This window comes from Moschus berezovskii, chromosome 9, assembly GCF_049115385.1.
Source record: "Moschus berezovskii isolate FMDL1 chromosome 9, NW_MosBer_1.0, whole genome shotgun sequence".
Lineage (NCBI taxonomy): Eukaryota > Metazoa > Chordata > Mammalia > Artiodactyla > Moschidae > Moschus > Moschus berezovskii.
This window is the reverse complement of record NC_142468.1, coordinates 105,673,947-105,701,910: the sequence shown is the minus strand read 5'-3', so window position 1 is coordinate 105,701,910 and position 27,964 is coordinate 105,673,947. Positions and strand designations below refer to the sequence as shown.

Sequence of the window (27,964 nt, the reverse complement as noted above, 5' to 3'; positions counted from 1 at the left end):
TTTTAAGCCAATTTTTCACTCTCCTCTTTCACTTTCATCAAGAGGCTCCTTAGTTCTTCGCTTTTTGCCATAGGGTGGTGTTATCTGCATATCTGAGGTTATTGATATTTCTCCCGGCAAACTTGATTCCAGCTTGTGCTTCCTCCAACCCAGCGTTTCTCATGATATACCCTGCATATAAGTTAAATAAACAGGGTGACAGTATACAGCCTTGACATACTCCTTTTCCTATTTGGAACCAGTCTGTTGTTCCATGTCCAGTTCTAACTGTTGTTTCCTGACCTGAATACAGATTTCTCAGGAGGCAGATAAGGTGGTCTGATATTCCCATCTCTTGAAGAATTTTCCACAGTTTGTTGTGATCCACATAGTCAAAGGCTTTGGCATAGTCAATAAAGCAGAAGTAGATGTTTTTCTGGAACACTCTTGCTTTTTCCATGATCCAGCAGATGTTGGCAGTTTGATCTCTAGTTCCTCTGCCTTTTCTAAATCTAGCTTGAACATCTGGAAGTTCATGGTTCACGTACTGTTGAAGCCTGGCTTGGAGAATTTTGAGCATTACTCTGCTAGCAGGTGACATGAGTGCAATTGTGTGGTAGTTTGAGCATTTTTTGGCTTTGCCTTTCTTTGGGATTGGAATGAAGACTGACCTTTTCCAATCCTGTGGCCACTGTTGAGTTTTCCAAATTTGCTGGCATATTGAGTTCAGCACTTTCACAGCATCATCTTTTAGGAGTTGAAATAGCTCCACTGGAATTCTATCACCTCCACCAGCTTTGTTCGTAGTGATGTTTCCTGAGGCCCACTTGACTTCGCATTCCAGGATGTCTGGCTCTAGGTGAGTGATCACACCATCGTGGTTATCTGGGTCATGAAGAACTTTTTTGTATAGTTCTTCTGTGTATTCTTACCACCTCTTCTTAATATCTTCTGCTTCTGTTAGGTCCATAATGTTTCTGTCCTTTATTGTGCCCATCTTTGCATGAAATGTTCGCTTGTATCTCTGATTTTGCTGAAGAGATCTCTAGTCTTTCCCATTCTGTTGTTTTCCTCTATTTCTTTGCATTGATCACTGAGGAAGGTTTTCTTATCTCTCCTTGCTATTCTTTGGAACTCTGCATTCATATGGGTATATCTTTCCTCCTCTCCTCTTCCTTTTGCTTCTCTTCTTTTCACAGCTATTTGTAAGGCCTCCTCAGACAACCATTTTGCCTTTTTGCATTTCTTTTTCTTAGGGATGGTCTTGATCACTGTTTCCTGTACAATGTCACGAACCTCCGTCCAATAGCTCATCAGGTACTCTGTCTATAAGATCTAATCCCTTGAATCTATTTGTCACTTCCACTGTATAATCATAAGGGATTTGATTTAGATCATACCAGAACGGTCTAGTGGTTTTCCCTACATTCTTCAATTTCAGTCTGAATTTGGCAATAAGGAGTTCATGATCTGAGCCACAGTCAGCTCCCAGTCTTGTTTTTGCTGACTGTATAGAGCTTCTCCATCTTTGGGTGCAAAGAATATAATCAGCCTGATTTTGGTATTGACCATCTGGTTATGTCCATGTGTAAAGTCTTCTCTTGTGTTGTTGGAAAGGGTGTTTGCTATGACCAGTGTGTTGTCCTGGCAAGACTTTATTAAACTTTGCCTTGCTTCATTCTGTACTCCAAGGCCAAATTTGCCTGTTACTCCAGGTATTTCTTTATCCTACGTTTGCATTCCAGTTCCCTATACTGAAAAGTAATTATAGATCAGTAAAATTGTTTACTCAGAATTTTTATTAGTAACTTGGACTAGCTCACCTTGAAGTACCTCCTAGATCCTGAAAGAAAAGTTATCCTATTGTTGTATATATTTATCAATTCAGCTGCCTGATTCTGCAGATGAAGGAAATGAGAACTGGGTATCAGGAATGATTTTCTAAGGATAATATTTTAATGGTAAAAAAATAAAAATGTCCTATCCACCACCTTTTTTATCTGCCTTTTCTTTTCAGTAAACAATCCTATATTTTTAACTTTCAGTTCAGTTCAGTTCGGTCACTCAGTCGTGTCCGACTCTTTGCATCCCCATGAATCACAGCACGCCAGGCCTCCCTGTCCATCACCAACTCCCGGAGTTCACACAAACTCATGTCCATCGAGTCGGAGATGCCATCCAGCCATCTCATTCTCTGTTGTCCCCTTCTCCCGCCCCCAATCCTTCAAATTTAGAACTTCACAATTATTTCCCCTTCAATAATCTCAATGATTTGCCACTTAAATATTTTTTCCTTAATGTATATAAAGCTCTATAAACAGTAAGAGAACAGAACAACATCGTAATAGGGAAATAAGCAAAAAGATACAAACAAATAACATATAGAAAAGATTCTTAAACATATAGAAATATCACTAATTCATTCATAAAAAGATAAAGAGAGAATATCATGAGACAGTATCTCATGTTTAACCTGGGGAGTGACAAAGATCAAGAAGTTTGATAACACACTATACGGTTGAGAATGTGAAATGGGTTCTCTCACATAGGTGGGAGTATAAGTTTTACATTGTATTTAAGACAGTCAAAATTTAGAAGGCCTATGCCCTGGAACCCAGCAATGCAGCTTGTAAGGTGCTTAGCTTATGGCTTTTTTCACACATATAGGAAATTATGAAAGTTTAAAAATGTTTATTGTATCATTGTTGTAATAGCAAAATGTTGAGAAAAATGTCAGTTCCCATTAATGGAAAGCTAATTAAATAAGCTATAGTTTAGTCATACAGTGGAATACTGTATCTTCAATTTCATAAAATATGAAGTAGCTCTATAAGTAATGTTACATAATTACTTCAAGATACATCGTTGAGTAAAAAAAAAAAGTGAGCTGAAGGAGGGAGATTCAAGAGGGAGGAGACATATGTACAGTTGTCTTTAAACAAAGGATATCTTTCTAGAGGAATAGATTTTTAGCAACAGAGACATCAATGATTAATGGCTGGGGCAGCTTTCATGTCTGAAGCAAGATCCAGGCGTGACACCATTATGTGGCAGGATATGATGGCCGTCTTCACTCTGCAGAGGAATAATATTCTTTGTTGTTGTTCAGTCGATCGGTCATGTCCACTCTTTGTGACCCCGTGTGCTGCAGCACGCCAGGGCTCTCTGTCCTTCATCTTGCAGAGTTTGTTCAAACTGATGTCCAGAGTCAGCGATGCCATCCAACCATCTCATCCTCTGTCATCCCCTTCTCCTCCTGCCTTCAGTCTTTCCAGCATCAGGATTTTTTCCAGTGAGTCCACATTTCACATCAGGTAGCCAAAGTATTGTAGCTTCAGCTTCAGCATCAGTCCTTCCAATGAATATTCAGGATTGATCTCCTTTAGGATTGACTGGTTGGATCTCCTTGCAGTCCAAGGGACTCTCAAGAGTCTTCTTCAACACCACAGTTTGAAAGCATCAGTTCATTGGTGTTCAGCCTTCTTTATGGTCCAACTCTCACATCCATACATAACTACTGGAAAAACCATAGCCTTGACTATACGGACCTTTGTCGGCACAGTAATGTCTCTGGTTTTTAATATGCTGTCTGGGTTTGCTATCGCTTTTCTTCCCAGGAGCAAGTGTCTTAATTTCATGGCTGCAGTCACCATCCACATTGATTTCAGAGCTCAAGAAAATAAAGGCTCTCATTGTTTCCATTGTTTCCCCATCTATTTGCCATGAAGTGATGGGACCAGATGCCATGATCTTCATTTTTTGAATGTTGAGTTTTAATCCAACTTTTTCAGTCTCCTCTTTCACTTTCATCAAGAGACTTTTGAGTTCTTTGCTTTCTTCCAGAAGAGTGGTGTCATCTGCATATCCGAGGTTATTGATAGTTCTCCTTGCAATCTTCATTCCAGCTTGTACTTCATCCAGCCTGGCATTTTCCATAATGTACTGCATATAAGTTAAATAAGCAAGGTGACAATATACAGCTTTGATGTACTCCTTTCCCAATTTGGAACCAGTCCATTGTTCCATGGCTGGTTCTAACTGTTGCTTCTTGACCTGCATACAGGTTTCACAGAAGGCAGGTAAGGCGGTCTGGTATTCCCATCTCTTTAAGAATTTTCCGCAGTTTGTTGTGATCCACACAAAGGCTTTAACATAATCAGTGAAGCAGAAGTAGATGTTTTTCTGGAATTCTCTTGCTTTTTATCCAGTGGATGTTGGCAATTTGATCTCTGGGTTATTATAAAAGCAAACAGCAAAAACTGTCAAGAATCTGGAGAAATTGGAGTACTTGTACATTGCTGGTGGGGATATGAATTGGTTAAGCCTCTGTGGAAAATAGTACAGCAGTTCCTAAAAGCCATGGATTACCAATGATTCAGCAATTCCACTCTGGGTATATATACAAAAGAACTGAATGCAAGGAAACGAGCAGATATTTTGCGCTCATAGTCACAGCAGCAATATTCACAATAGTGAAATGGTGAAAGCAACCAACGTATTCTTCAGATATGAATAGATAAATAAAATTTTATATACACAAATAATGCAACCTTTGGAAGGAAATTCTAACGTTCTAAAACATGAATAAACCTTGAAAACAATATGATAGGTGAAATAAGCCAATCACAGAGGACAAATTTTGTGTGAGTCCACTTATATGTTTCCTAGAGTAATAAAATTCAAAGATAAAAATTCTAATAGTTGCCAGGGGCTAGGAGAAAGTGGAATGGGAAGTTATTATGTAATGCGTATTGGAATTTCAGTTTGGGATAATGAAAAAGTTCTGGGGATAAATGCTGGTGATGGATGCATAACGATATGAATGTAATTAATGTCCAGAACTGTACACTTAAAGTGGTTAAGACGATAATTTTTATGTTATATATACATGTTACCACTGTAAAAATAGTTTAAATTCATAAAAAATGTAGGAGAATAAAATAATAAAAGTACTTAAATAATCGAAAGGAAAACAAAAAGGGAGAAATAAAGGAACAAAGAACAGACAGAACAAATGGGAAAGTAATAGTCTGTCGGTAATTGAGGACTGGAAACAAATTTATAATTGTAAAGTATGTGAAGAAAATACACTCTCATAGAATATAAACAATCTACATTGTGAATATTCTTTATATTTCATAGAGAAACAAATGTTTCCTGAAAACAAAAGGAAATTCTCTGTAAATCTGCACAGACAACAGCATTGCCTTAAAGACGTTATCCCTGTCTTCACTCTGGGAGCCAAATTAACCTAAACTAGATGAAAACCTCGGATAAGAAAAGGATGTTTCACAGAGTCTTGAGGGAGGCACAAACCAGCCCAAGAGGACTCTGGAGACGTCACAGGAACCTCTGAGATGAAACTGTAATTGCACGCTGGGGCGTCTCAGCATCACCCCCTCCCTTCATTCACCTGCACCCTCCGTTATTGAAATCTCCTCAGGAGGTTTGTACCCCATTTCTTTCAATTACTCTACAGCAAAAGTAACCAAAATATAAAGCTCTGTTGAATTGTCTCTTCTGGGTGAGGCAAGTGAAAGATCTGGCTGCCTTGGGTCAACTTAGGTCTCTTATGTAGCTCTTGATGAAAATATCAGTATGTCAAATAAGGCCCACATCTCCAGGACTGATTATAGGGCTGTAATTCTTTTCACTGGCTATCACATTGTCCAGAGAAGTGCCCTGTTGCTATAACTGTTTCTTTTGAGTAATTCAGGAAGGGAGGAAAGGGAGTTTCAGCATTTAACTTTGTATATTGTAGGATGCTCAGGATCAGGCCCCTGGATTTTGATTCTATGTAAAGGAAAAAACATCGGTGAGAAGATACAGACTCAGTATTTATTCCCAGCTTTGTCCATAATTAGTCTTATCATGAAGGGTAAGTAACTTTTCTTCCTGTCTTGGCATCACTGTATTTTTTCTAAGTCACCTACAAATTGATCCTAGCTACAGTGGAATTACATTTGAATATTAATATACTTTTGCAAACTTTTGTGGCTTTATGTTTCTGGATATGAAGTTTCAGTCACTAGTAACATAATAAGCTTGTTATATGAAATGTTGACTCTAGTGTCCAGCTATTCATCTCCCTTGGTTTAACAATCCCTGAAAGTTTTTTTCCCCTGAAACTTTTTTGCTTAGTGATTCATAAAAGAATGTTTCATTATTCAGAAATTTAGTAAACTTTAATTTGGTCTGAGAAGACTATTGAGAGTTGTACTAAGGAACTCATGGGCTTCCCAGGTGGCGCAGTGGTAGAGAACCTGCCTGCAAATGCAGGAGACATAAGAGATTTGGGTTAAATTCTTGGGTCAGGAAGATCCCGTAGAGGAGGACATGGCAACCCACTCCAGGATTCTTGCCTGGAGAACCCCATGGACAGAGAAGCCTGGCAGGTGACATTTCATGGGGTTGCAAAGAGTTGGACATGACTGAAGCGACTTAGCACACAGTAACTCATTTTCTACAGTGCCCCCAACTAAAGATAACATTCCCACTTACTCTCATGCACATCACAAGTAATGTAACACTCCCTTTATTTATTTTCTGTTTCTTGAATCACAATGTTTCAATATCTTCTTCCTTTATATCATACCAAACTGTATGGACGTCAGTAAAATCAATCTAAGCAACCAAAGAGAGTTGCCCATAGCTTTACTGTGTGATATGTTGGAGCTGAGTAACTTTTTAATCACTAAGGCTTTTAAATAATTATGCTAAAAAGTTTATACTATGTAATCATGTTTGTTGATAGTACTGTTATTAACCACAACAGCTATGAATTTTTTTAGGTCCAATTATATTCTAGGAACTGTACTTAGCATATATTAAATATACTCAACAGCATTTTCACAGGAACTCTGAAAAATAGGTGTTAACTTGCCCAAGAACATACAGTATGTCATGCTGTTTGAACACAAATCAAGGTTACATTGTTTATTTTCCTTAAAGAAGGACCGTTCTGACCAACCTAGAACGCATATTAAAAAGCAGAGACATTACTTTGCCCACAAAGGTCTGTCTAGTCAAAACTATTGTTTTTCCAGGAGTCATGTATGGATGTGAGAGTTGGACTATAAAGAAAGCTGAACGCCGAAGAATTGATGCTTCTGTGGTGTTGGAGAAGACTCTTGAGAGTCCCTCGGACTGCAAGGGACTGCATCCCTTAGGATGAAAGCAGTCCATCCTAAAGGAAATCAGTCCTGAGTGTTCATTGGAAAGACTGATGTTGAAGCTGAAACTCAAATATTTGGCCACCTGATGCAAAGAAATGACTCATTTGCAAAGACCCTGATGCTGGGAAAGATTGAAGGCGGGAGGAGAAAGGGATGATAGAGGATGCAGTGGTTGGATGGCATCACCGACTCAATGGGCATGAGTTAGAGTAAACTCTGGAAGTTGATGATGGACAGGGAGGCCTGACGTGCTGCAGTCCATGGGGTCGCAAAAAGCTGGACACGACTGAGCAACTGAACTGAACTGATGGTGATACAACAGGACTACTGAGTTAAGTATTATTGGATTTAGTCAATCAGTCAAGCAGTTGTGAACTTAACCCAGCTGTGGTAAGTCACCACATAGGCTGCAGAGTAAATGTTCTCTTTTTTCCTCACCATCCCATGTGAGGATCCATTTTTCACCTAAAATGTCATTCTTAGCCCTTCCTAAGGAGGCTCATTTTTCTTTTTGATTATATATGTAGCTGCTCACTCCACTACTCATCCATCCAAACAGAGAAAGCATTTTTTGCTTTCTAATTGGCCTCCTGTGGAAGAAAGCTGATCGCTGAAGAATGGATGCTTTTGAACTGTGGTGCTGGAGAAGACTCTTGAGAGTCCCTTGGACTGCAAGGAGGTCCAACCAGTCCATTCTAAAGGAGATCAGTCCTGGGTGTTCATTGGAAGGACTGATGCTAAAGCTGAAACTCCAATACTGTGGCCACCTCATGCGAAGAGTTGACTCACTGGAAAAGACTCTGATGCTGGGAGGGATTGGGGGCGGGAGGAGACGGGGACAACAGAGAATGAGATGGCTGGATGGCATCACCGACTCTGTGGACATGAGTTTGAGTGAACTCCGGGAGTTGGTGATGGACAGGGAGGCCTGGGTGCTGTGATTCATGGGGTCACAAAGAGTCGGACACGACTGAGTGACTAAACTGAACTGAAACCTTACATCCTGCAGAAAGAAAGCACTTCTCCTTTTTTTGCTACTTAAGAATGTGGCAGAAATGTATGCTGAGGTATCCCAGTCAATCCTTATGTTTTCCTTTTTTTTGCACATTTGGTCTCAGAATATTTCTGGAAGGGTGACATTCCGAAGACGCCGCTGCTGGAACCGGCTTCCATTGCAGTCTCTGATGCTGGGCACAGGGCTGTCCCCGTCTGTGGCCAAGCACTGGTTACTATTCACATGCCACAGGGTCAGTTTCACTGGGTCATACTCCCAAAGCTGGTTGCCTTCCAGATGGTGGCATTCGAGCATTGTGACTGGGTCATTAAGTTTGGAGACATCCAAGCAAAGGTCATCTGTTCTAATTTCTTTGTTGGCAGTGTAAGAGAAAAGCTGATTACCTCCCATACCATGACAGTTAAATCCCAGCTTTTCCAATCTCTTCAGCCATGTTATCTAGGCTCTGATTTGTTTCCACATTCCGTATCTCTCCCAAAGAGAAATAGTGATGTGAAATCTGAGAATCAGGATAAATATTCTCTAGGTACAAAGAGAATGGTCTGCATTCGAGTTTGTACCTTAGACCAAGTCTTGATGATATAGGTCCATAATCTACCTTTGTAACACCTGGAGAAATTATATAGAAGAAATTCTTGAATGCATCCATCCACACGTCTGCAAGTCATCTGTTATTTTTATTGATACTCTGGCTCCTGGAAACATGTAGGGTGTAGCTTTCCGAAACACATGTCCAACATGTGAGCAAGTAACAGTCGCCAAAGTTCTTCCACACTGCCAAATCCTAAAGGAAATTTCTAGGTTTTCTCCTCCCCAAATATCCATTCCAGCACCATATGTTCCAATTTCCTGAAACTAACCTCTGTCTATAGAGAAAAGGCCTCCTGCCATCGTACATGTTCTCACAGGAAGTCTGATCACCTTTCCCTCTGTCCATTTCTCTTTGGGGGACTGGATACCAGCGAAAGTGGAGCTTCCAGTTGAATCCACCATAGGTCATGTCAGAACCTGCCATGTACTCAAAAGCATCATCACTGATCACATCTATGATAGGACAGACCACTGTCTTCCTGTCATGTTTGATCCTGGCTAAGAGAGGCTCCAGCCACCCTGCAGTGCACATCTAAAAAGGTGATCACTTTGCCTTAAGACACAGCAGCGCCTCTTAACCTAGCTCTGATCAATCCAGAACGTTGGTCCATTTGAATGACGTGAACAGGTACTTTTAATTTTTTTTTTCACATAACTCTCTGGAGGTCTTTTCAAAAAGTCTCTTTCACTGGCATCATCTACTAGAACAATATCTTCTAGCATGCGTCTTGGTAAGTGATTAATGATCCTATGAACAGTTTGCAGAAGTGTTCTCCAAGCCTCATTTGCGGAAAACAATCACCACACTGGTTGTAGGAAGGCTATCTGAATACACCTTTGTTTTACATCCTTCTAACCTAACATCTGGAGAGGGCAATGGCACCCCACTCCAGTACTCTTGCCTGGAAAATCCCATGGACAGGGGAGCCTGGTGGGCTGCAGTCCATGGGGTCAGGAAGAGTCGGACACGACTGAGCGACTTCACTTTCACTTTCACTTTTCACTTTCATGCATTGGAGAAGGAAATGGCAACCCACTCCAGTGTTCTTGCCTGGAGAATCCCAGGGACGGGGGAGCCTGGTGGGCTGCTGTCTATGGGGGTCACACAAAGTCAAACACGACTGAAGCAACTTAGCAGCAGCAGCAGCAGCAACCTAACATCTGGTAAAGATCTGTTGAGTGCAATCATCTCACTTGCCCTTAAATTGAACTGACTGATTTTAAACATCTCTTTCATCTTTTCTTGATCCTCTTTAGGAATGACGACTGATTTCCCCATTTCTCCAGGATCTTCATGAGGCTTTTGTACTGGCTCTAAAACAACCCCAGCAGGAAGTTCTCCCTCTTTTTTTTCTCATCACATTTGTTGCATTCACTGAAGAGCAGCAGGAACATATCCAAGAGTACCCAAATCCAGAAGGTTGCTAGGACCATCTTGTAGTATGCAAATTTTCTCATGGCACTTTAAGTCAAAGGCAAAATTTTAATATATATATATAAATATACAAAGATCATGAAAATTACTCCAATCCAGTTTCATCAGGAATCACTTTCATAACCCCGAAGTGGCTGTTCAAGTGAATTCACATCCCAAATCCGCATGTCTCGCATCTCCAGCTCGCTCCGCAAGCTGCGCTCCTCTCCGGCCGCGGGCCGCCGCACCGCCTTCTCAGCCACGCGAGTCATTATTTTTGACCAAATGGTCAGGTCAAATTACCTGGACCTGTCATCAATTTCCTCTTCATTTGTCTTGTTTCAGCATCTTGAATATCACTGTCTTTTGCTCTCTGTCTGCTTTTACCTTTTTTGGGTGGTGCACTCAACACCTTCCTTCATGTGAAACTAACCCAATTTATATAGTCACTATATGCTAATCTTTTTTAAATGTAAGCCTACTTCCAGGTATATTAATTATCTTGCACAGTTAGAAAAGGTAAGAAAATGTACTCTATTTCTTATTTTTAAATTGAGGGTTTAAAAATAGAGGCAGGAAAAGAAACTTGTACTGCTAATGCATGAGTGTTTGTGTCGTCTGCAGTATGCACCGTAAATTTTTACACTTTTCCCAACCAACATAAGATTTTTATTTCCCTGTCATGTATTTATTTTAAATAGTGACTCTATAAGATTAGTCTGTGAACTGGTGATAATTTAGGTGTACCAGAATTTCTTGAGTAACATTAAAATAAGGATTTCCAGGGTCCACTTTAAAGATTCTGATTTAAGAAATGTGGCAAAAGGCTTCCAAATCTATATATTAAAAAAAAAATGCTCCCAAAGTAGTAATGAAACAGATTTGGGAGATAGTGCTTTCAGTTCAATTCAGTCATTCAGTCGTGTCCGACTCTTTGCGACCCCATGAATCACAGCAAGCCAGGCCTCCCTGTCCATCACCAACTCCCGGAGTTCACTCAGACTCATGTCCATCGAGTCAGTGATGCCATCCAGCCATCTCATTCTCTGTCATCCCCGTCTCCTCCCGCTGCCAATCCCTCCCAGCATCAGAGTCTTTTCCAGTGAGTCAACTCATCACATGAGGTGGCCAAAGTATTGCAGTTTCAGCTTTAGCATCAGTCCTTCCAATGAACACCCAGGATTGGTCTCCTTTAGAATGGACTGGTTGGATCTTCTTGCAGTCCAAGGGACTCTCAAGAGTCTTCTCCAGCACCACAGTTCAAAAGCACCCATTCTTCGGCGACCAGCTTTCTTCACAGTCCAACTCTCACCATTATTAATCTTTTGGATGTCCATTAAGTAAAAATTTTGGCTCGATTTTTCTAATTTGCACTTTTCTGGGTAAAAAGGTGTGAATGCTCTACTCTTCTGCAGGAGTAGAGCAGAGAGAACAGACATCTTTAGGTCAGAAAACTCAAGTGTAAGAATGGATGCACTTAATAGAGGTCAAAAATGCATGAGGTCAGGAACCAGGGAGGTCAGGAACCAGGTAAGTCATCACCAATAAAAGTGCAAGTGCTTCCTGGAGACCAGGTTAGAAGAGTCTACTGTCCACATATCCAAGACATTTAATTCAAATTACCATCCACTAACTCTGACTTAGCAACAAGGTCTGATTTAGTTTAGTGTACTAATTTTATTATTGAATAGGCAGCAATAGATCATTTTGAGTCTGCATCTCTAGATACAAATGAATAAAGACCTATTTTTAAATGGAGAATAGAAGTGAGTAAAAATAATCATTCTGATCTTGATCCACTCATGGTCTCTAACTCACTTTGACTAATTTTTGTGCACTTCTGAATTTTTCTCAATGCAGCCTTCGTGTCCTTGTTCTGGAGACTATAGATCAGTGGATTTACAAGTGGAGTCAAGGAGGAGTAGAACAAGGTTACAATCTTCTGTATCCCAGCTGGATTTCCAGAAGTTGGGCTGATGTACATGACCATGAGGGTTCCATAAAACAATGACACTACTACCAAGTGGGAACCACAGGTGGAGAAGGCTTTATGTTTGCCAGTGGCTGAAGGGACACACAACACTGCTCTGAGAACCAGGGTATAAGACCCAAGAATGAAAAAGAAGGTGATAAAGATTATAAGAGAGCTCAGTATAGAACAGGAAAGCTCAATTCCAGGGGCAGGGATGCAGGACAGGGCCAGAAGGGGACCAGGGTCACAGACAAAATGGTCAATGGTATTGGGGCCACAAAAGGGGAGTTGGGTGATGAAATAGATAGGGACTGGATAGCAGAGGAAGGCTGTTACCCAGCAGAGGCCCGCCAAGTTCATGCAGAGACGGCTGCTCATGATGGTAGGATAGTGGAGAGGTCGGCAGATGGCCAAGTATCGATCAAAAGCCATGAGGGGCAGTAAGAAGGTCTTGGTGGTGCCCATGGAGAAGAAGAAGTAGAACTGGAGGAAGCAGGCAGAGAAAGAGATGGTTTTGGTCTCAGACAGGAAGTTCCTTAACACATTGGGAACAGTGGTGTTGATGTAACACATCTCCAGGAACGAGAAGTTGGCCAACAGAGTGTACATGGGAGTGTGGAGTCTGTGATCCAGCTTCACTGCAAAGACAATGGCCCCATTCCCCATCAGTGTCAGGATGTAGGACGCAGAGAAGAGCACAGAGAGGAGGACTCGAGCCTCTAGAGCAGGGAAAGCTCAGGAGTATGAATTCAGTCACTGTGCTGACTCCTGACACGTTCATGGCTTCCTAAGAGGTGGAGAGGAAAAAATGACAGCAACAGAGATGACTTTATTCTTCAATCCTCAGGAATACTTCCTCTTCAGTAGGGTCTAAAGCCCTCAAGATCCTATTATTTTATTAAATAAATAATAAGCTAACTATACTACTGAAGACGGTCAAACTTTGAGAATGCTAGATATGATCTGACTTTGAATTTCAGACTTTCTCATTCTTCTTTCAGTATTTTCTCAGATACAGCGATGACAGGATCTTATGCAATAAGCAGCTTGCAGGTTAGTGACAATACTTAAAATGAAAGTAAGTATGATAATCATGTATTTTTATCTATAGAATAAAATATAAAAGATTCTTAATATTGGACACAGAATTTCAGTTTCTCAGATTTTTGGAATTACAGACACAAATGATAGAAATTGGAAGAGAGAATAAAAGGTAACATAAGACACTGAAAACTTTATGCATTTCATATTTATTTTGGATCAGTGTTGCTACCGTAAGTGTTGACATCTTAACACAATCTGATAACCAAGACAAAAAATGTCAATGTGCTATCCTTTCTTCAGTATTCATCATTGTTTGTAGTTCAAGAAAAGTTTGAAGTCCAGATACCTACATAAAGACTTCCATCTGGTCTCATCTTTTACTTACTGAATTAAAATATTTCTTTAAAACTTTGGTCTAAGTTAAAACTTTATTTACAATTTTTTTTTTCTTTTTAACGTGAGCAGTGTATCTGGTGTATCACTTAAGGATTTTTGAGGTTTTTGCCTGAGGTGTCAGAATTCCTAGAAAGTCCCCTATTCTGGTTTAGGGACAGTTTCAGAAAATAACAAATACTCACAATGCTATTATCAGTAGTTTGGTCATATTCATTTGTTTTCTGAATCCCCTCTGTTAGTGAGGGTCAGTTATTAGTTGCGCCAAAGTGACCAGAAGTGACATGACTGAGTCATGATGCTTATTTAGGAAAATATACACAAAAAAATACAGACCCAGACACTTAATAAAAGTTTTCCATCTGAGAATGTTTATTAGTGAATTATTTATAACACTGATCACTTTCCATATCACATAAAGTTAGAGCTTTAAGAATAATCTTGATGATTGCGATTAGTGACACAATGCATGAGAGAAATTCACAATTTTTCATATCACACTGCAAGGCTTCTCTTCAGTCTGTGAATAGATCATATATGGCAGAGCAACGCTGTGAAGAATTCCCTGAAGCAGGATTTGAGAGTTAGGCAGAAGCCAAAGTAACTTTGAGAATATGGTGAAAAGAGCAAGAAGTATTTGGTGCTAACATGCAGGAGGATTCCAATGGCTTTAGAAACCATGTGGGAGTGAACTCACCAATCTGGGTTGCTCAATCATTACCTTGCTCTCCCTCCTTACAGCAGAGACCACAGGATCAGTGGCAGAGCCAAACATAGCTAAAATCAGGGAGGGCTTAAATGAAGGGCTTCTTCTAACTGTTTTGCCAGTTATTTCCAGACGTCACTTTGCTAACAACTTTTTCCCCCGCAAAGGTTCTGACTGGGTACAACTACTTGATTAATAAGGACAAAATTTACATATGGTTGAGATTCCTTCCTCATCTTCAGCTCTCTCATTTCCCTTTTTCCCAGCCCTCTTAGTTGCAAGGATGAGTGTCTTTACATTAATTCATATATCTTGAGGTGTCACTATTTTTACGGTCACACAAAAGAAGGCAGAGCTAAAAAGCACACTTAGAATTGTCTTGTACCTCTTCTGAACCCATTTCCTTATAGAATTCATGAGTTGGACTTCTCATCTTCTGTTTTTGCTGCAGCAAAAGGCAGCCAAGACGAAGGGCATGCCATGCTTGGGAGCCAACAGCCCAGAGAGGGAGTTTTCCTCATCAGAGTCAATGATGAGGACATGCTTTTATGTTCAACTCTACCATACCCATATATCTCTTCAAACTGAGCCAGGAAATCCAACAGTGTATGTAAGAAAAAAAAAGGACTAACTATTCATGTTACAATCACTGATGTGATATACTACAGAGTGCCTTTTACTTTATAAATCTGGTTAGTCATTATTCCTCTGTATAAGTATAGTGTAAACATTCCATATGTGAACACAGAACATTTTTGTTCATTGGATAAAAAGCCATGGACCCTTTATGAAGCCTATTTGTGAAATGAACAGTTAGCATAGATCATGTGTGCCATTTTTTCCTATTATATGATTTTGATGATTATTAGAGAATATCTTTCTGAAAGCAATCTCTTTCCAGGTAGTATACTCGTCCTTCAGACTGCCTGAGAAGACAGAATACCAAGTGAAGAGCATACGGAAGGAAACTGTTTAATCAAGCTACTGTTCTTGAAGTGGGTGGACTGGTGAGTTGACTGGTTGGGTGGCCGGTCGGTTTCTTGTATTGGAAAGAAGACTATGAAAAAACTGGCCCCTAAGTTTGTCCTCATGTAATGATTTATGAATCCCCAAAGCATAAGAAACAGTGTGTGTATGGCATAAACTTGTGACATTCCATTCTAATACCCTAACTATTCCCAGCAAGTAATTCTGGAGACTTTGGAGGGTGGAGTTATGAAGAATTTAATTGAGTCAGTTTATTCCATCAATGACAAAAATAAAAATTGACAACTCTAGACTTTTCTATTAAACTTCCCACTTTTTGACCATCCCACTGCTTATCTACATTTTCACCAAAAGCTGCAGGAAAAATAATGTCACTGCTAATAAATCTTATAGGACACTGTGGCAGAAAAGATGAAGTGAGATGTGAAGCTGTCAAACCTAGAGTGTTCCAAACTGTTGTTAACATTAAGCAGACATAGTTCATTTTTTCGGAAAGAAAAACAGGAAGCACAGATCTCATGATTCTGGTTTAAATCTATGAACTTGGATTTATTTCTGACCTATTACAGAGAAAGTGATTTATTTATGCTTAGTAAATAACAGTCTGGGAATCTTCTATCAAGCACCTTATTCAGTGAAATGGTAAAAAAATATCTTTTGGATTCAACATTGATTGGAAAACTGGACAGCTTTAGACTTGAATGCTCAAGCTTCCTTTTTATGCTTCCTTAAAAACCACCAATGGGAGTATTCCAAATCTTGATTCAAAAGTGTCATACATGATCCTCCTTTCAATTTCTCTGTTCTTTTATGCCTTTTAAATTTCTTTATCTCCTCTTCCTAGCAAAGTTAAGACTGGTGACTTCTAATACACAAGGCAGGAGATCTGAATTTAATAAGATAACTGAATGTTGAAACTATTATTTTTAGGTCTTTTATTGTTCAGTAGCCAAGTTGTTGCTGTTGTTCAGCTGTTCAGTCACCAAGTCATGACAGACTCTTCACAACCCCATGGATGCCAGGCTTTCTTGTCCCTCACCATCTCCCAAAGTTTGCCCAAGTTCATGTCCATTGCATTGGTGAGGCCATCCAACCATCTCATCCTCTGTCGCCCTTAGGCCTCTTAGTGTTTTCTTAATATTAATCAATTACAAGATTACTCTGTTGTTTGAAATACATAAAGATTTATAAATTTTGTACAATTTTTAAATGTACAAATTTTAAATGCATGTACTGAAAAGTACATGCCTGTCCAGATATTTGAAAATGTCCTCACTTTCTTTTCAGAGAACAAAGTTAATTCTACCAGATAAAATTGCAGATAAAACCCTGTTTGACTGTAGATTCCTTTAGTTGTTTTTATCATCCAAAAATACTAACTAAATGAACTAAACTTTTATATTGAAAACACCATTTTCTTTATCTAGGTAGGATCTGAATATAAAAAGCAAGATAGTTTATTTTTTATAGTATGTGTAAAAATGTGAAATTAAACACATAAATAGAGATATTTTAAAAATAATAGCAAATATTTATGATATACTAGGTCTCTTGTAATTTTTTTAGGCATCACTCAAGTGGAGAAGGCAATGGCACCCCACTCCAGTACCCTTGCCTGGAAAATCCCATGGATGGAGGAGCCTGGTGGGCTACAGTCCATGGGGTCACTAAGAGTCGGACACGACTGAACGATTTCATTTTCACTTTTCACTTTCATCCATTGGAGAAGGAAATGGCAACCCACTCCAGAGTTCTTGCCTGGAGATATATATATATATATATATATATAAAATGACAGATATATTGCTTTTCAGTTCAGTTCAGTTCAGTCTCTAAGTCTTGTCTGACTCTCTGTGACCCCAGGAATCACAGCACATCTTTTAGAGACACCATAATGAAGAAAACAGAGGTTAGCATAATTTTTGTAAACAGCAATATAAAAATGTTGTATTTTGTAGGAACTTCTATATATAACTATTAAAAATGATATAAATAACTCCAACTGTAGGAGGCTAAGGATCAGGAAGAATATGCACACATTATCAGCTGTATGATATTATTAACTATTTAGGTCATATATTAGTCATGTTTTTATAGGTATAGTTTTATTATTGAATAAACAAGCATAAAAATTCAAAATGACCATTAAAAAAGATGTTGAATATACTACGAATCAAGAATTATGATCAATTCAATGCTGTGGACCTAAGGTTTAGTCTGGGTTTACCCTCCCCGTTGTCTGTAACTGAAGCTATTGATGATACTGTTTTTGTTAAATCCACAGAGTTATCAGGTACAAGGATGAAAATAAAAATAGAATTAGAAAGCTATAGATGTAGGAGGGGCTTTAATTTTTTCCAGTGTGGTAAACAGGAATTCACTGAATATTTTCTTACTATGAACTATGATCACTTTTGAGCAGTTAAGTGAAAAAGAAATAGATTGTAGGTGGTATATGTTATGTCAAAGAATAAAAAAGTATGCCTGCTTTTTCACCTAATACTAGCTTAGTAGGCTGTCAATGTTATTTTAGTTAAATTAGAAAGGGCAAAATTTTGCTACTATATAAAACTATATTAATACTATGAAAATAATTATGTAAAATAAGTATGTAATTTTTAACTCTAAGTAAAAGAAGTAACCCTAAATATTCTAAAAGTATACTTGTAAAATCAAGTAAGTTAGAGCAGAACTCTCAAAATAATCAAAAGTTAGGAAAATTAAAAATAAGAACTGAAAAAAGAATTTCATTTTATTCTTTGTGCTGCTAATTTTAGGGTCATGGGAAAACTAAGCCTCCCTGTTTCTTTGTATCTCCCTGTCACTCTCTGAATACCTCTCACATGATAGAAATTTTCACCCACAGTGTCTAAAAGGATCTTCACAATCACCAAATGAAATAAGTTAAATACTCTTACTGTTCCGAGTTTGGCTCTCAGTGCAATCTGTTGGGGTTTCAGAGTGAGAAGTAGCATGACTAAAGTGTAAGCCCAGTGTTTTCCGACGCCAGGCCTTCATCTGTGTCGTCATTCTTTCTCTCTGTTCAGATCCAAGAGTATAATTCCATTTCCAGGGTAACTGTTAATTATTTTAGGCTTTGAGAGATTTCTCTCCATAATCTCTATCAGATTCCTTCCAGGGTTAAATTAATAACCATCACTTTTCTCAATATTTGGAAATTTCTATTAATTGCATTTACATATCTGTATCCAGAACACAGTTTTCCTTAACTCAAAGAAAGCTGTAGACCCTGATGATTGTGGATCTGTGACTACCTGAATATTACCTCAGAGAAGACACCTCTATAGCTGTAAGATTCTGTAGCAGTTACTCATTTTGATGATATAGGGAGTCCGGAAGTTTCCAAATGTACCTTGGAGAAGAAACCCTTGATATTTCTGAAAGCTATGCAAAAATTCCAAGCCATTCTAATTAGTGTGCATGGAAATATGGCATTAAAAGATTGTCTTAAATATGACAGAGAAAGAGAACCAAGGGAGAAGTTAAGAAGTTTACAAAGTGTAGAGTGTATCTTCTTACCAGAGAGAAACCCTGGGGTCACACAGAGTCGGACACAAGTGAGTGTACACATACACAAAGGCGATATTATCAATATTCTTCTAAATATTGTAAGGGAAGCTTACCTTTTATTTTCATTTATACAATATTATGTGATTTAGTCTTAAGGACAAGAATCCAACACTTTAGTGATCTGAGAAGGAAATATGATAACGTGTCTATCTGCCCATGGGCTGTTACATTTTTTTCATCAAAAGAATACAGTTATTCACATATTGGTGGTTATGGTTTCAGTTTCCTTTTTATGCAGTTACAAGTTTACATGTGCACATCTCTCTCTCTCTATATATATATATATATATATTCACATATATGGTGGAGTTTTTTCCTTTGAGATATAGAGTATGGAAGGATATTTTAAATTCAATTAATTTAAACTAATATTATGCTTAAATAAATATCATTCAATGTAAATGGTTGTTTTAGAGAAATAAAGAGAAATTAGAGAAAATTTAAGCAGCAGCACATTTTTAGTGTTCTTCTCGCACTTTGGGAATGAATGGCAGGGTTTGGAAAGCAGACATGAAAAGAATGAAGTAGAAGAGTGGGATTATTACACTTGACATTAACTATGTAGATAGTGTCAGTGATGTCAATCCACCACTGGTCAACTCGGCTGATGATCAGGCATAGGAGGGTCTTCTGTCTTGACACACAGTTTAGAATCATCTGTTCATTAAACTTTAGCTGACTATGTTTACGAATGGAAACCAGAGATAACCCTTTAAACCATTTATTTAGGTTCCATTGTTTGAATATCTCAAACATAGGGTAATACAAACATTTAATTATGATAACTACACTAAATAACCTTGAATATGGGGTTGGGAGAGGGCAGAGTCAAATACCTTCATCTTAGCTCCACATCAGCTCTTCAAAAATGGGTGGCTACAATGCAACATATCTGCGAGATGACTTTCTACTCACTTTCTCCCCTTCTCATTGTTAGACAGCTTTTGCTAACCAGACATTTCACTATTTCTCAGTGACTGGGGACTCTGGACAGGTTCCCAGGGTTTATCTAAACTTCATAATTACTCCTCTTTATCTGGTAAATCTATGTATGTGTTTTAGGTAGTGAATGAATGCTGTGTTTCAACTCCACCAAGTTAGGAGACACAACAAGTGGAGGAGGTGGACATTCTATTCAATTAATGAAGGTGTTAAAATATTGTTATTCTTATGCCCCTCTGACTTCGAGGAAATGGGGCCCTTCAGAAAATGGAACAGCTAACCAAAGAATAATGTGTAGAAATCTGTAGCCTGATTAATGAAACTGTAAATAAGGACAAACTTTTGGAAAACAGTTTGCTAGAGCCTTACCAAACTAATAATAGTATTGCCATTTGATAAAGTAATAGTACTCCTAGGTATTTACCAAACTTAGTTAAAAATTTTGTTCATGCAAAACCTGTATTGAATGTTTGTGACAGCTTTATTCATAATTACCAAAAACTAGAGACATCCAAGATGTCCCTCAATCTGTTAATGGTTAAATAAAGTGTGGGACACTTGTACAATGGAATATTATTCCATAATAAAAAGAAATAATTTATCTAGTCATGAAAAGATATAGAGGATTCTTAAGTGTCTGTTGCTACATGAAGGAAGCCAATCTTCAAAGTGCACAAACGGTATGATTCCACTTTTATGATATTCTGGAATATGCAAAACTATGGAGACAGTGAAAAGTTAGGTGCTTGTCAGGGGATCATGAATTCATGGGAATGAATGAATATGTGAAGCACAGGAGATTTTAGTGTAATGAAATTCTTTATGATAACTGTTACTTCGAATATATTTTCTTAGGCATTTGCCATGTCTTCTGTGAGGGCCTAAATTCAATGACACTCTAGAAACAATGAGCACATGTTTATTTCTAATTCCATTATCCATAAATGGAATCAGGGATCTTTGGAGATAGGGCTATTGTTGGAATAGGAAATTAAGATACAAGATCATCTGGGAGCATCTTTTAGTCCCAGAGAATAAGGGAATGCTCAAACATACATAAACTCACAAAACTTGATGTGGATATACATCAAAGAGGCTTAAGAGCCAAATGAAAATGCTCCCAATAGCAGTATTTGATTATAATCCAGATTATAAAATAAATATCCATGGTTTCATACTAATATAAATGATTGAATAAATTAGTGGATGGGGTAGCAAAGTTTTCACTCATGCAGGAGAATTAGAGATAAATTGTGTAGCACGCTACCCTAATCAATGGGAGCATAGCTACTCATTCCTTAAGTGTGGGCTGAGTGTAGTGACTTTTGTCAAAATACAGTGTGGATAGTATGGAAAGTAAATCTACAGTGAGGGAACCTGACATTTCAGTCAGATGATCAAGGTCAACATCAACAGACATAAATCATGGTGATGGTATAGACGCTTGATGGGAGGTGTCAAAAATGGCAGATCACATGTGGTGTGCTTCCCCTGAACCCATAACTCTGGTGTAATCATGAGAAAATGCCAAATACATTTCAGTGGGGTGATACCCTTCCTACTTTGCAGTTCCTCACAAAGTTAAACAGAATTATCATTCAGTTCAGTTCAGTCGCTCAGTCGTGTCCGACTCTCCGCGACCCCATGAATCACAGCACGCCAGGCCTCCCTGTCCGTCACCAATTCCCAGAGTTCACTCAAACTCATGTCCACAGAGTCGGTGATGCCATCCAGCCATCTCATTCTCTGTTGTCCCCTTCTCCTCCCGCCCCCAACCTTTCCCAGCATCAGAGTCTTTTCCAGTGAGTCAACTTGTCGCATGAGGTGGCCAGAATTATCATAGAACTCACCAATTCTGCTCCTAATCTTCAAACCCAAAGATTTAAAAACTTGTACATGAATATCTAGAACTATTCACAATGGGCAAAGGTGTTCATCCAACTGTTCATCCGCTGATGAATGGATTGATAAATGTGGTAAGCCATACAAAGGAATATCATTCAGCCACAAATGTGTATCAGATACACATTTCAACATGAATGAAAATAGTTTGGAACTAGGTCGAAGTGATGATCCCACAATATGCCTAAATGCCATTGGTTTGCAGCTCTCAAATGGTTGATTTTACATTATATTAATTTATCTTGATAACTTAAAATGTAACACTAAAAAGATAAATTAGTAAATATTATTTTCCACTATGAATTATGGTTTTAGTTATTAACTTTTTTTAGCTTATTTTTTTTTAAAAACTGTACTTGGATAATGTGTATTTTTGATGTAAAAGAGAATGCTACAATTCTAACACTAAGTTTTTGCTCATTTCTTTCTAGGCTGAATGTTATGTAGAAATTAGTCTAAATTTTTGTAAAATGGGAATAATAGCAGTTTAACAAAAAGAATTTTAGTACAATATGTTGAAATGTAGCTCTTATAATAATGTGAAATTTTATAAGAATGGTGATATTTGATCTTCTGTGTGTACACATTGCTTTTCTGAGCAGAATTATAGAGTTAGAGGTATTCAGTATGTCCAGAGTTAATTAATGAATAATGTCCACAGTGCTAAATGCCAAGGCACACAAATTATTTCCCCTTAACTGAGAAGTCACAGTCTTATTTCTCATCAGGTGAGGAAGAATATGGGATTTCCATCTCACTGTTTTGTTAGACATAAGAAATGAGATCATATAGTTATTATACTCAGACAAGTGAAAAGCTTAATAGACTTGTGAACTTCTTTTTAATACATCGTGGCATTGATCTAAAAAAGAGGCAGCATAGCTAGGGAATGAATTTATAGACTTTGAAATCAAAATATTATTTCACTTGAATTTTCATTTTGACTTTAGTATTCTGAACTTTGCCAACATATTTATTTCTATTTTTAAGATATTATCATGGCCAAAATGGGATTGGTAATTATATCAATGAGGTAAAAGCAGGGATAGGGTTTCTAGGAATATTGTATGAATATGTTTCCATTAGAATTTGAAATAATTTTTACTAATGAGTGTGTTAATAAGCATTTCTTTTTCACTAGTATTGGTCTAAATGATATTGATCAGTAGGTATTAAAATATTAGGAGATGCTAGTTTCCTTGAATATATTTTGCTGTCACAGTTTATGAATCATAGCTTCCTTTTATTTGCATTTACTTTTTAAATCAAGCTTCTAATATTTTTTCTTTTCTTAATGGCATGGGAATTCACGGTAGAGATCTCATAGTAAACGGCCTGGGGACTCAGGTCACTGAGTCATCAAAGGGCCACCCAAAAGTGTTGTTAGAGCTGAAATAGTTGTAAGGAGTACTAACCACAGAGATCAAAGAGGGAAACACTTCTTAAGAGGTTCATTTATAGTGAAAATATTGTTTTCTGGGACCTTTTTTTGGGGGCGTGGTGAGGTCAGGTAAGTGGGGACAGTATAATTTAAGTGAAGAGCCTGTTAAAATTACCAGCTGTTTTCCGTCAATGGGCAAAGTATAGCAACTCTGCTACAACATTTCAAAAATTCTACCCCCCTGCCCCCTGCACCTTGCCTTCCACTTTTTCTTATCTCTATTTCTATTTTTCAATTCAACATGCATTTGTTGAAACTAGTTGAACCTATACAAGTGCCAGTCTTTCCAAGGGGAAGTCTGAGTTTTCTCGAGGCATGAAGCTCTTCATATGCCTGCACTGTGTCTTAATTCACAGGGAAATTTTTGGACATGGATTATATTTCACTTAGAACTAGGAAGGACCTTGAGAATTGGTTTTGATGTGAATCATCTTTGACCTGTCATTTTTTTCACGGCAATTTCTGGAATGAATTTTGCTTTTTAATTCCACTGGCGTCAGTTTTCAATGAGAATAATATAAAAACCCAGTGTGTTTGCCAAGAAACTATTATCAGTTTTGAGGTGTTTATTTGCACATGCATGCTCACAGCCTTCCAACCCCTTGTCTTCTCTCCCAAATTCACACAATTTCGTATGGTCAGAATTTCTGACTAAAACATAGTCCCTGCTCTCAAGAAGCTCATACTTTTTGCAGAGGAGACAGAAAAACTAGTCAATTGTAAATTATATTGTCATGAAAAAGTTATCATGAGAACCTCACAAGTAAGATGTGATAGCAGGGTGGAGGAATATCTCATACAGAGTGGAGGAGAGATGGGGTGTATCACCCCTCTTAGTAATAACTGACAGAAATTTTAGAACAAGAAGTAATTGGCCAAGGGGAAAATGCAGGGAAAACTATAGAGCAGAACAAAAGTATGAGTAGCCCTCATATCAATGAAAGAACAATTGTCCTAGTAGTTCAAGAGATTTATAAGGTGGAGTTGTGAGATTAGAGGCTGGGAAAATGGGTTGTAGTCTGTTGCATTATGTGTCTTGCTGAGACATTGTGAAGAGAGAAGTTACTGAGAGTTTTTAATTGGTGAGCAGGCAAAAAAGACTCAGGAACCACTCCTAAGGTATGCTGTTCTGACCGCTTCCTTTTTAATTGTTTAATTGCTATTCCTTCTTGCTTGTTTCTATTTTCTCCTTTTTACTACTGTCCCTGTGTGGTCTGTCTCCTCTCTTTTCTTTTCATCTCTTTCCTTACTAGTATCAGTCAGCTAAATGATAGATATATTTTATAGCCCCTAGCAGTAGACTCAGGGAAGGCAAAGGCACCCCACTCCAGTACTCTTGCCTGGAAAATCCCATGGACGGAGGAGCCTGGTAGGCTGCAGTCCATGGGGTTGCTGAGTCGGACACAACTGAGTGACTTCACTTTCACTTTTCACTTTCATGCACTGGAGAAGGAAATGGCAACCCACTCCAGTGTTCTTGCCGGGAGAATCCCAGGGACAGAGGAGCCTGGTGGGCCGCCGTCTATGGGGTCACACAGAGTCAGACACGACTGACGCGACTTAGCAGCAGTAGCAGCAGCAGTAGACTGCCACAAATAGAAGATTTTTTTCTCGGCCATTGATTTCTTATGGACAACACTTTCTGTTAAGGTGCTATTGTGATGTTCTATGAGTAAACAGCTGTTGACACACTTGTAAAACTTTATTTCAGTTTTTAAATTCATGATTAAACTACCATCACTACAATCTGAATTTGCTGGGTTATACATCTGGGACTCTTATTCTGTATTTTCACAATAAATTTCATTTTTAAGTCAAAAGCCAATACCAGGTTGTTTTAGACCATTTAAATAATACAGAAATGTAGGCCTTAGGAGATGAAAGCCACATGTATCCTATTTTGAGGATTCACTGTTTGTAATATTTGATGTGTAGTTTTGGAACTTTTTTTCATGTACAAACATAGTTTCATAAAAAGAATTCTGCTTTTGCCACTAGAGGCTCTTGATTTAATCCAGTATTTGGATGGTTGTTTTAGTTGTTTCCAGTTATTTAAATACGTATAAAAGACTGCCATCAGTATTTTACCAATTTAAAAGTGAACTCCGGGAGTTGGTGATGGACAGGGAGGCCTGGCGTGCTGTGATTCATGGGGTTGTGGAGAGTCGGACACGACTGAGCAACTGAACTGAACTGATCATCATGTAACAGTTTTTGCAGGCTATGGAAATACACACAAAAATATCTTACTCTAATACTTTGCCTTCACATCTAGATGATGATAACCTTATGATTACTCATGAGAACAGATCCTGAATTTTCATGTACCATCAAATTTAACTAAGTTTCTGAATTGCAATGATTTCTCATGTATGATAGCATGCAGTGCTTTTCTTTCTGTGACTGGCTTATTTCACTTTCTCCATGTTTAATAACAAGTTACTCTTGTGCCTTTTGGAGATGGCAGGAAATTTTTGCTTTTTAAGTTGAATGTTATGCTAGTGTTTGTGTGTTGTGTGTGTGTATCACATTTGCTTTATCCATTCATTGATAATTAAAGAGAAAAACAGGAAAAAATAATCACCTAATTTTCTTACTACCACTAAAAATTTTTAATTACTACTTTTTAAAAAACTGACCTTTTATTGGTCTTTGAAACAGTTTTAAATATTTTTTACATATGGAAACAAAGTGAATATACATTGTTTTGTATACCAGACAATGTATATTTTAAAATCTACATATTGCATGATCAAAGCCTTTAGATACAGGTTTGATTATAGCTCCTTTGAAATGTCACACCCACTGCAGTTAACTCTGATGATTGTCCTATTCATTCTCCCTTGTTCTGTCCAGTTCTAATTTGTTCCCAGTTATTGGCTATAAAAACCTCCATTCACTGCCCCTGTATCAGGGCCTCCTGGCACCACCCCTGCAGTGTTTCCTTTTGGCTGCAAGACCCACTTCCCATCCATTACCCTCACTATTTCCTTCCTGACTGGCCTGGCTGCCTACATGTCTGTTCTCGGCTGTAACAGTTTCAAGGGGCTCCAACCGGCTTATGCTCCTTTCTCTCTTAGGCAGTGAAGATTATGCCCACAGGAGAGCCCAGGCGTGGTGTGGAATGCCAAGGGAGGAGTGACAAGAGACAGCATGGTTGTTAGTGGTGTGGGGCCTGGAGGAAAGCTTAGTGGTGGCAGTGCAAGTGGGGGACTCCTGGTATTCAATTCAGATGTGGAACAAGCATCAGTAATTTGGTTTGTTTCAAGATACAGTTACGTTCCGTTCCGTCGCTCAGTCGTGTCCGACTCTATGCGACCCCGTGGACTGTAGCCTACCAGGCTTCTCCGTCCATGGGATTCTCCAGGCAAGAATACTGGAGTGGGTTACCGTTTCCTTCGCCAGGGGATCTTCCTGACCCAGGGATCGAACCCGGGTCTCCCGCATTAGAGGCAGATGCTTTAACCTCTGAGCCACCAAGATACAGTAGTTTAATATTATGTCTAAAAAAATAGAATGTATATTAGGTTGAACTCTATAAAACTGGCATTTGATCAAATATGAACTGACTGAAAGAATAATCTCTTATGGCTCAAACTAAATGCATATAAGCCTGGACAGGAACAATTTAGTGATAAGAATTAAAGATATGCATTTTCTATTTTCTCCTTAGACATACAAGTTTTAAAAATGGATTTCCTTTATATCTTTCTTGTGAACTTCTCAGTTTTTAAATGTCTGTTATTCATATATTTCATTGCAATGTATTTTATTCCTATATATGAGTAATAATACTCTTCCAAGATGAAAGAACTATGAATATTTAATTCATATTTAACTATGCATATGCTTCATTGCAGACATTTATGTTATTTATAAATTTTTTTATAATATTTTATCATTGATGCCTCTTGTAGCTTAACTGTTAGTTTATCTAGTTTCAATACACTAAGAAAATTTTCTTCCTTTATTGAAGTATAGTTGATTAATCATTTTGTATGTTTTAGGTATATAGCAAAGTGATTCATTCATATATATATGTATATATCTCTATATATATACATATATATTCTTTTGCAAATTCTTTTCCTTTAGAAATTATTGCAAGATATTAAATATATTTTCTCTGCTATAGAATAGTTTTTGCTATTTATTTATTTTGTAAATAGTAGTGTGTATATGTTTTTACTTGACTTAGTCATAAACAGTGAAAATTTTGAAGTTTAGGAATCTAATTCTAAAGTACCTTCTAAACAAATTGAATTTCTTTTCTCTTTATCAGTGTATGAATGTGACTTTTTCCTCGTAGCCTCATCCATGATTTCATCAGTTTTTTAAACCTTTGAAATTTGTTAATACAGAATAGCACCCAACGCAATCTTATTTACATTTCTTTGAGTACTAGTGAGAGTTTTACTTTTCATGTGACCGTCAGCTATTAGGACTTCTTTTGTGTCAGTAGTCTTAGACGTTTTTCTCATTGTAAATTTGGTATACCATGCTTTCTATCTTTATCTATCTGGAGGAACTAATTTCATAATAGAAATATTAGTCATCTGTCTGATATTTTATAACTTGTTTTTCAGTGTGTTTTTAATTTTTATTTTATAGTGCTTATACATCCATATAAGATATCTATGTAGCTGTGTATGCAAACTTTGTACATATACCTGTATCTAAGTATAGTAAGAACTGAATATTATGGATAGTGCCAACTATTTTTCCTCCCTCATTTGTTAATGAGATATTCTTAGAATGACTTTTAGATGTTAAATGTTTGTTTAAATATTATTTTTCTTTCTTTTGGTTTGT

The 27,964-nt window shown here is 37.9% G+C and overlaps 2 pseudogenes; both read right to left on the bottom strand.

Annotated features, from left to right (window-relative positions):
• Window positions 1–8,081: 8,081 nt before the first annotated feature.
• On the bottom strand, window positions 8,082–10,218 carry LOC148776949 (polypeptide N-acetylgalactosaminyltransferase 1-like; annotated as a pseudogene).
• A 1,736-nt stretch (window positions 10,219–11,954) lies between these two features.
• Window positions 11,955–12,927, bottom strand: LOC148776948 (olfactory receptor 11H6-like; annotated as a pseudogene).
• Between the last annotated feature and the right edge of the window lie 15,037 nt (window positions 12,928–27,964).